The sequence below is a fragment of the Myxine glutinosa genome, chromosome 3 (assembly GCF_964187855.1).
Source record: "Myxine glutinosa chromosome 3, kmMyxGlut1.1, whole genome shotgun sequence".
NCBI classification, from domain to species: domain Eukaryota; kingdom Metazoa; phylum Chordata; class Myxini; order Myxiniformes; family Myxinidae; genus Myxine; species Myxine glutinosa.
In genome coordinates this window covers 101,372,113-101,381,220 of record NC_136263.1, presented here as the reverse complement: position 1 = coordinate 101,381,220, position 9,108 = coordinate 101,372,113, and positions in this window count along the sequence as shown.

Genomic DNA, 9,108 nt, shown 5'->3' with positions numbered 1-9,108 from the left:
CCAGGAAAGAAGTCGGAATTTCAAAAAAGTGGATCTGGGGTGAATTAACAGGGGTAGAAAAGATCAAGGTTTTGGATGGGGGAAGATAAGATGGTGGTGGACAGCTCTTTTAAAGAGGGATGAGTGGGTGAGGGATGAGTGGGGCATCCCTGGAGGGATGAGTGGGTTTGAAGAGAGTGAGGGAGTTTGTTCCAGAGGTGGGAAAAAAGAGGAATGAAAGAGTGAAGGTGAATAGAGAGTCTTGATTTTGGCAGTTTAACCATAAGAGGGTTGCAGGTAGCTCTTGTGCGACCTCTAGGAATATTTGGGGGACAGAGCACAGACAGAACTGGGGGAGCAAGGCCGGAGAGGAGTCGGTAGAAGACAGAAAGACCACCAACCTGCCTGCGGTGAGTGAGTGAAAGGCCCTCGGAGTTAGCTTCATCTTGTCAGCTTATTGCCCTTCTCTCAAAAGGTGATGTGCACATTGTTTACATTTGCTTTTGTTCACTCTCCATTGAATTTTCCATCTCATCCTTTCCTCATTTTTTTCCCTTAAATTTTTAACCAACATCAGCTTTTTAAACCATTCAACTGCACATACTCTTATTCACTTTTCCTTTTCAAAATACCTCATTCATGCTCCATCCGTCCTTACATATTTTTCCATCACTTGCTTCATCTGCTCGTTGACTTTATCAATCATACTATTCATTTTTCAATCGCACTCGTATTTACACTTTCGATCTCTGCATTCACACTCAAACGTGTCAGCCATCTTGCCATTTTGAATGTTCATCACTGCATTGAGATAAGTTTGAACAGTTTTCTTTACACTTGTAAATTAGCACACATCCTACTCATCGTTTCTTCTACTTTTTGATCAATGTCTGAATATAAGACTTTCAAAATGTCGCATGAATGCTGAACGAGGACGTGTGTGTGTGTGTGTGTGTGTGTGTGTGTGTGTGTGTGTGTGTGTGTGTGTTTGTTTGTTTGTTTGTTTGCGTTTGCAGTGACTCGGTTTAAATGGTCAAACACTTTTAACCTGCCGTTGCCAGCACAAAATCTGTAATGTAATCCGTCTTAAAAACACAATTTTCAGCATTTAGACGAAAGAGTAGCAATTTCGAAATGGTTAATCGTAATTTTTCTGTTCCTGAATGCAAATCGGACTCATGGAAATGTAGGTATACGAGGCATATCCGTGGCTGATGGGTGTCGGGTTCATATCATTTCCTGTTTGTACAATCTAGTAGAGGCAGTGGATAGAACACAAGCACACACAGATGGATGCTTCTCCTTTTACCAGTAGATGCAAAAATCGAGTATAATTTCTCGTGTCCCCAGAACCAAATATATATATATATATATATATATATATATATATATATATATATATATATATATATATATATATATATATATATATATATATATATATATATATATATATAATGCCCCTCACAACCCGTACACCTCCGACCCCTCTCCCAAACATGATTAATAGTAAATATCATTTTAAACTTACCCCGTGCATTGATAAGCCGCAGATATGACCTTTCCATTGGTGTTAAGAAGCAACTAAACCAGATACGGTGTCACTGGGAAGTCTACCTAATGCTGGTGAAGATGGTGTCAGGTTTCAGATTGCATAGTCCATTAAATAAACCGCCAAGCGTACCATGCTCACACGAGGTAATCCCGCAAGTTTCAAAGTTCACTTGCTGGAAGCGATGATCAGATAAGTCAGGTGGAATGCAACCGTCCACAGGTTGCATGGGCCAACATCATCAAGTTTTTATTTATAATAGTATGGACTGCAAGATATCAACATTTTAGCGAGTTGACAAAAATTCTCCAAATCTTTCCTTGTGCAGAGGCACACCCCTTTCTCGGAGCTACTTTTCCAAGTATTTTTGGCTTCTTCGAGAAGCTTTGTGAGCCATTTTATGTTACAATCCTTATCTGGCACACATGATATGTGATCGGCTGCCCTGATGAACCTTGTTCCTAGGGATTTCTGTGCCTGCCCGCCGAGCATTCTGGAGCAGATTACCTCATTTGAAAAGTCCCATATTAACAATACTTGGCTTTCCAAAGCTGTTATTCAAATATTTTTTCTGAAACATAATTTTCAGCATTTAGACAAAGGAGTGGCAATTTCAAAATGGTTAATCATCATTATTATTTTCCTGAATCCAAATCGGACTCGTAGAAATATAGGATGTACAAGAAATATCCGTGGATGAGAGGAGTCAGGTTCCTATTTTTCCCTGTTAATATTGTTACGGATACGGAGTACGGCTCTTCCCCCTTAGCAAGGGGTGGTTAGTCCCTTGTCTTGTTAAGCTGACCGTCTCCGCTCCTGGCACTTGTAACGCTATCCCGCAGGATGGAATGGATCAGGGTTATGGGTCCAGGGTTTATCCCGAATACCTTTATCCGTCCCTCCGCAGACTAGGGAGACAAGTACCACTCGAACCCCGGTTTTAGATAGTCTAGTTGCCGAGCGGTTTTTAGCAACCCGAAGTTCGAGTCATTAGCCTTCACTAAACCCGATCCTGAATGTTGGCCGAATCGCGCCACGTACACTCAATATTGAAACCACTAAAGCGACCGAACGAGAATGAAGAACAGAGGAATACCAGGATTTATTAATTATTTACACAAGCCAAAGCAAAAAGAGCAGTCAAGGTTATATACAGGGAAATGGAAGGAGCAGGAGACACAGTGAAATCATTAGCTTACCTATTAACAGTCTTAATTAATGAACCCCAGGACAACGTGTACAACAGACAAACATTCACACTTACATGGGGAATTGCAGGGTGGATTGGCTGGAGGGAGAAGGTTCAGCTCGGGCTGGAGCACGGTCGGGCCGGCCGCCGTTCCTTCGCGGTCACCTCGGCACCGTCGTCAGACGCCCACGCTGCGGTCGCGTCCGCTGCCGCGGTTCCCAAAGCTGCCCTGGTTTACACCGCTGCGGTTCGAGCCCCCTGCTTCAAGCTGCTGCGTCGCGTGCTCTTTCGGGGTTCTCTCCCATCTCTCCCTCTCTCCAGCTTGGTTTTCACAGCCCTCTCGTTCAAGCTCTCTCTCGCGAGGCGTCCCGCGGCGGTCTTTATAGGCCACACCCTCAAACCTTTTCGAACCTCCCCCAAGCGTTCTCCCTCCGCCCTCTCAAGCCAAACCCCTCGTTCTTGGTTGGTGGATTGGTGCCGCTCACTCCTCCTTCCGATCACGAGGGCGGAGACACGCCTTTCTTCTCCGAGGCTTAACCACGTGGCTAATGGAGCCAAATGCAGCAAAGTGGCGTAATTGAGGCAAAATGCAGCAAAGTGGCGTAAGGGAGTTAAAATGCAGCAAAGTGGCGAAAGGGAGTTAAAATGCAGCAAAGTGGCGAAAGGTGGCACTTCGAAGATACCATGTCAGAGGGATCTACCTTATTTAATTCGGTGCAATGAAGTGTCGATTTAATGGGAAACAGAGCCTTCAACTACATAGATTCGGGACATAACTACCGAGGGAATTTATGATTGGCTCCGTGTTGCGGTGGCCTAACTACGGACGACCTTTGACCTTTCTTTACACTACGGAGGGTGATTTTTACAACAAGCTTTACCTCAAATTACACACACAATTCCCAAATCCGTTACAATATTGTTGCGGATCTCGAGCCGGTCGACGTACAGAGGGGGGGGGTTAAGCCCTTTTCCCATTCGGGCCTTCGAGTCCACGAGGCCGCTCCCCACTTTGCACTCGTGGAGGGCGGATTGCTGAGCAATTCCAGCCGCCACCCCCCTAGCGAACGTGCGGACGGGTATCGTCGAATCCCCACGTACCTTCTATACACATGCCGCCACAAAGACGGGGACTGGACCTCGCACGAGTCACGCTGGTCTGATACGCCCGAGCGGTTTGCGTGTCACGTGACTCGTGCCGTTAATTCTTATTGAACCCGATTGAGCAGTTTTATTCGTGCAGTGTGAAGCCAATGGTGGGAAATGACGTGAACGGCCAAATGGATGCAAAAGAACACAGGTTTATTATACAATTTATACAAATGATCAGGGCAAAGAGACACAGGGCAGAAACTTATCGTCCTTAACTTATCCCCGGACAAGGGCCCTTTCACTCGTGCGGAGAAAGGAAGAGAAGAGAACGCGCTCCAAACGCAGCCTTGGTGCCGTTTGCTCCGGTCAGCTCGCCAGGCGTGTCCCTCGAGGTGTTTGCGGCACGTGTGCAGGGAGCTCAGGCAAGGAGATCGTTGGCGTCTGTGGCCCCGGGAGGGATCGTCCTCGCAAGCGCTATTATCAGGCAGCAGGGCACAGGGAGAGTTCGTGCTTTCTCGACTCGACTCTCGACTCTCAACCACACCTCGACTCCTTGTTCACAGAGAGCTCTAGCAATATCGACAACTCTCAGCTCTCTCACAGACCGACTTGCCTCTCCTACAGACAGAGCTCTGTTCGGCGGCCTGGGGCAGGGTTTTATAGCCCCGCCCAGAGTCCCATTAGAATGTTCCAAGCCCCTGCCCTGGCTGCCGTTGTTAGCCACTCCCCTTGAGCGTTCATTGGCTGCCTGCCGCTTACCGGCCACTCCCCTGCAGCTCCTCCCTCGGGCCTCCTAGACTTGTTCTAGGCCCTAGCACATGGTACTCCAGCCCAAAGAGCACATGGCCTACACTTACTGGCCTGCTCCAACGCATACTAACACAGGAAAGGAGACTATGCTTAACATTTAATAAGACATATCTGAACTAAGCGAGGCTACATGTTGTGGTGCAACTAACTAAGAGGGGGGGGGGGGTTACCCTTTATTCTCAAAACTGCAACACTACCCCCCTCTCTCACCAGACTCGTCCCGAGTCGACCCCAACATCGGAACGACCGGTAGTCTGGCATGCAATTTTACCATTACCTTTAATGTGACACATAGGTGTAATCCTCCTAACATTTATTCGAACCCATGTGTGCGACATTTTTAACACTAGATATGTCCCCCCTAATGCGTTGAGCAGCTATTCTATCACTCACACCCACAACTATCCGAGTATTTCCGGAATTTTGTAAACTAAACACATAGCCGGTGGGCACATTCTTATATTACAATCACAGAACTTAAACTTTATTTACATTTCCACGACCCAGGACCTGCACTTAAGGAAAGGAATTGGAGGAGAGAAAATCAACCACTCATATGGCACTTGCTGCTTGCATCTTGCATCTTCTGTTTGCGGCTAACAAAACCGGCTGGCCCTCACCGGCATGCAGGCCATATGAAACATCAGGGCCATCTAAGTCTTCCATTTTCATAACTGGCACACAATAGTACACAACTGCTTTTTCATTGGCCAGCAGGGCTACTCCCACGTGGTCCAACTGCATGGCGTCAGTGCCACTCAACAATGGTCCGAAGGTGCAAGATGAGTTTGCAGCAAGATGCTGCACAGCAGAGGTGCGGGCCACAAGGCTTGTGGTCCATAAGTGCAGCAAAGGTGCCGCAAGGTGGGTTTGGCAGCAAGGTGCTGCACAGTTCGGCTGCCCAGGTGCAACACGGAAAAATGGATGCTGCACAGGTGTAACGGTGCTGCACAGTTCGGCCTCCAAACGGTCCTGGGGCGGGGAGGGAAAACAAGGCGCAACAAGCAAAGGGAAAGGCACACGGTAGCACCATGTCTGGTGCAGTGCGAGGGATGTGGTAGAGCGAGCAGAGCAAGCTCATCCCTAGCCATCAGTACCCCCCACCGTTGGCTACACTACCCTAGCCCCCCTTGTATTTACAATCCGTCTCTATGTCTTGTCTCCCATATCCCCCTCCATACCAAATTTGTCCCCAAATCCCTCCCAGGACGGAAGGGACGGAACACAACAATGTCTCACCCACGTCATGATGCGTCTTACTCCCAAACGGCCTCCAGAGCCCTGGTGTGAAGCTCATCCTCCTTGGTGACTGGCTGTGAATGGTGCGAAGGGATTTCTCATCCTAACTACACTAATAGCATTACTCATTTAAACTACCCGGGGTCGTACCCTGCCAATCGGCCTCTTTAAACTATGTGGTTCTAAGAACCCGAATTCCCATTGCCCACACTGTGGTGCCCCCTAATTTGGGTCTCACCCCACCAATCTTTCTCACTGTGCCCTCGCACAATTTCGGGGCTGGGTCGTGTGGCTCTACCAGCAGGCCTACTTACCTGCGCACCTCCGCCACTGAAGCCGCCTCCCGAGCTTGCCTGCTCCTGCGACCACTAACCGGGGAAGGCCCTCCCTGGCACTTACCCCCTCTATGCCCACCTCGGCATCGGGCAACCCGGGTCCTCCCCTGGGATCCTCGGACCCCACTCACACACTACAACTAACCGGCTCCGAGAGCCTACCTGTGGCCTCACCTGGCCGACAAGCTACCAGTGACGGAGTGCCCCAATAACCATACTCACCAATTAAGCCACACGCCCAGCCATTCCACCGTCTACTGCACCCTACAAAACACTACTTGCTACTACCCGCACCACAGGTGTCAATATCCATGCAATTTGCCTATGCCCTCTACCTGGCTTTACACTACCCCCCCCCCAGGCTTTCGCAAATGGGTTATACTCCCCCCCCATTCAGTCCTTCGCACCATGCATTCCACACCAAGCATTCCACACCTCTTATCTTGCACACCATTTTTCTCACACACCTCTACACAATTCCATTTGTTCTCACACACAACTCCGTTTATTCTCACACACACGGCATCATCTACCTACCTAATTTCCCCTAAAACTCATGCTTCCCCGTCGTCCCTTTACACTAAGCACACCCTTTTCTTTAACATCCACCTAAACTCTCTACGTCCCCTCTACAGTTCAGGTGTCACTACTTAAATCTCATGTCCCTACTGTCTTCTAAATCCCTATCATTATCCCAGCCCTCCCTCGGCTAGCTTCGGTGCCCCATGGAGGCAACCATTGCTGGCCCCTCCATGGGCCTAACACTGCCATCCCCCTAAACTAATGCTCATGGGCCCCCCTCCGTGGGAGGAATGGTGACACTACCATTCCCCCACTTGGGGTACACTACTCCCCCCAGTCCTCTAAACTATGAGCCTCTCCATGTGGATGTACTGGGTCACAGCTCGGCCTCGAAGGGCCGAGCGATCCATGCGGGTGGTTGGTTGCCTGTATGGGATGTCCGTCCGGCATTTACGATCCAAGGGGGGAGGAATTGATGGGCCCAGGTGCCGGGCTCCATCCTTGCGCGGGGCCTCGCGGTCCCACGCACGATGACCCAACCGGCCACCATCCGGGCACCTCACCCGGTAAGGTGCATGGCTCTGAAAACCCGAACCACCCCTCGAACGCCGCCGACCGGCCTTGCCGCCATACAGCGCCAACCATACCGTGCGGGTGCCGGAGGCACGAATCGTGCACGCCGGTCCTTGTGAGACCGACACAACACCGATTGCCTCCGGTCCCCGCAGCACACAACTCACCGGGGGCTTGCGTACGCTACCCGTCCCACTACGCGCTACCCCGGTCGGTGTCGATGCCTGGGCCACGTCCTCACCACGCGCGACCCACTCCACACTCGCACACCCATGCGCACACGCGCCTTTGACACACGCCGCTATTGCACACTCCGGTGCACACTCTCCTTTCACACACTCCGTTGTGCTCTCTTGCTCGCACTCTGGTGCGCACCCCTCTTTTGCACACTCGGTCATCACACACTCGGGTGCACACTTTGCTTCTACACCCTCGGCCATCGCACACTCTGGTGCACACTCCCTCTCGGCAATCGCACACTCTGGTGCACACTCCCTCTCCACACACTCGGCGATCGCACACTCCGGTGCACACTCCCTCTCCACACACTCTGGTACGCACTCTCTCTCACACTCCGTACCACTATCACTCGCACACCGCACAATGGGCCCTTCGCGATCGCCCGGGTCTCGCCTCTCTCCCAAGCGCGCCGAGCACCCGTTCGCGCCAAACACATTCCCGCCATTAGCGCCACTCACCTCGGGGCCCTCCTTCCCCTGCTTCTCCGCCAGCACCTGCAAACCTTTCATGGGGTTCGCAAGCACGGCATCATGGTGCAAACACAAACTTTGTTCAGGCTCCATCACCTTCTCCCGTGATTTACTCCCTGTCTCTCCTTGTGTCTTTTTAATTCCAATTATTTATTCTACCTCGACGATCGTCGGCGCCCCCAAAATTTCCTCCTCCAACTCGACCTTCGCCGGCGCCCCCAAAATTTCCTTGTCCAATTTGACCATCGTCGGCTCCTCTACACCCCGCTTCGCTACTCCCATGGCCCCCGTCAATTTGGCTGTGCTCCACTTCACCCCGCTCTCCATGCGTTCTCTGCACCGCTTCACCCCGTCGCGTACCACCACGACTTCCCCGCTCAGCTTGCGCCCAATCTCCTCCCCCATTTTTTAAATGTCCTTTCTTGACTCTGCCCTCATCTTCTACATATCGCACCTGGATTCCTCCCTCTGAGTATCTATCCGTTCAGCCAGGGTGTTCATTTGAGTAGTCATTCGATCCCCCATTTTGTTCATTTCTTCACTCCTTTTATTCATTTCTTCACTCATTTTATTCCTTTCGCATTTTGACTCTGCCATGTATGCGCTGAATTGTGTCATGAACAGCTGCAGGTCAAAACCCGCCTGCACAGTGGGCCCGGCTTCCGCCGCCACGTGCGAGGCGACACCATTTTCTTTACCAACTGCCGCACCCTCATCAGCCTCCCCTTCTACCAACTCTTCCTGCTGGTCCTGGGCCATTAGTTCTTCATCTATTACTCCCACCGGCATTTGGTCGCCTTGGCCAGCCATTGTACGAATTTAAATTTGTTTTTAAAGCTAAATTTTGTGCGCTCGTAATTTCGAGCACGTGAAGCGCACTCTAGGTCCAAATATCCCACTCCCGGACACCAATGTGTTGCGGATCTCGAGCCCGTCGACGTACAGAGGGGGGGGGGGTTAAGCCCTTTTCCTCCTTGGGCCTTCGAATCCACGAGGCCGCTCCCCACTTTGCACTCGTGGAGGGCGGATTGCTGAGCAATTCCAGCCGCCACCCCCGTAGCGAACGTGCGGAAGGGTATCGGGTCGAATCCCCACGTACCTTCTATA